We start from the raw sequence: 529 nt of genomic DNA, 5'->3' as shown, positions 1-529 counted from the left end.
ATTACTATTCAACATAGTTTTGGAAGTTTTGGCCACAGCAATCAGAGCAGAAAAAGAAATAAAAGGAATCCAAATTGGAAAAGAAGAAGTAAAACTCTCACTATTTGCAGATGACATGATCCTCTACATAGAAAACCCTAAAGAATCCACCAGAAAATTACTAGAAATAATAAATGACTACAGTAAAGTTGCAGGATATAAAATCAACACACAGAAATCCCTTGCATTCCTATACACTAATAATGAGAAAACAGAAAGAGAAATTAAGGAAACAATTCCATTCACCATTGCAACGGAAAGAATAAAATACTTAGGAATATATCTACCTAAAGAAACTAAAGACCTATATATAGAAAACTATAAAACACTGGTGAAAGAAATCAAAGAGGACACTAATAGATGGAGAAATATACCATGTTCATGGATTGGAAGAATCAATATAGTGAAAATGAGTATACTACCCAAAGCAATTTATAGATTCAACGCAATCCCCATCAAGCTACCAACAGTATCTTCACAGAGCTAGAAC

General features: G+C 32.3%; 1 protein-coding gene across 1 annotated transcript in view; it reads right to left on the bottom strand.

The window, feature by feature from the left end:
• The window catches only part of TMEM181 (transmembrane protein 181), a 44,539-nt gene that overhangs the window by 21,695 nt on the left and 22,315 nt on the right, over window positions 1-529 (bottom strand). The window lies entirely within an intron of this gene.

Source organism: Bison bison, unplaced genomic scaffold (assembly GCF_000754665.1).
Source record: "Bison bison bison isolate TAMUID 2011002044 unplaced genomic scaffold, Bison_UMD1.0 scf7180017864148, whole genome shotgun sequence".
Lineage (NCBI taxonomy): Eukaryota > Metazoa > Chordata > Mammalia > Artiodactyla > Bovidae > Bison > Bison bison.
Note: the sequence above shows the minus strand (reverse complement) of the source record. Positions and strands in the feature narration are given on the sequence as shown.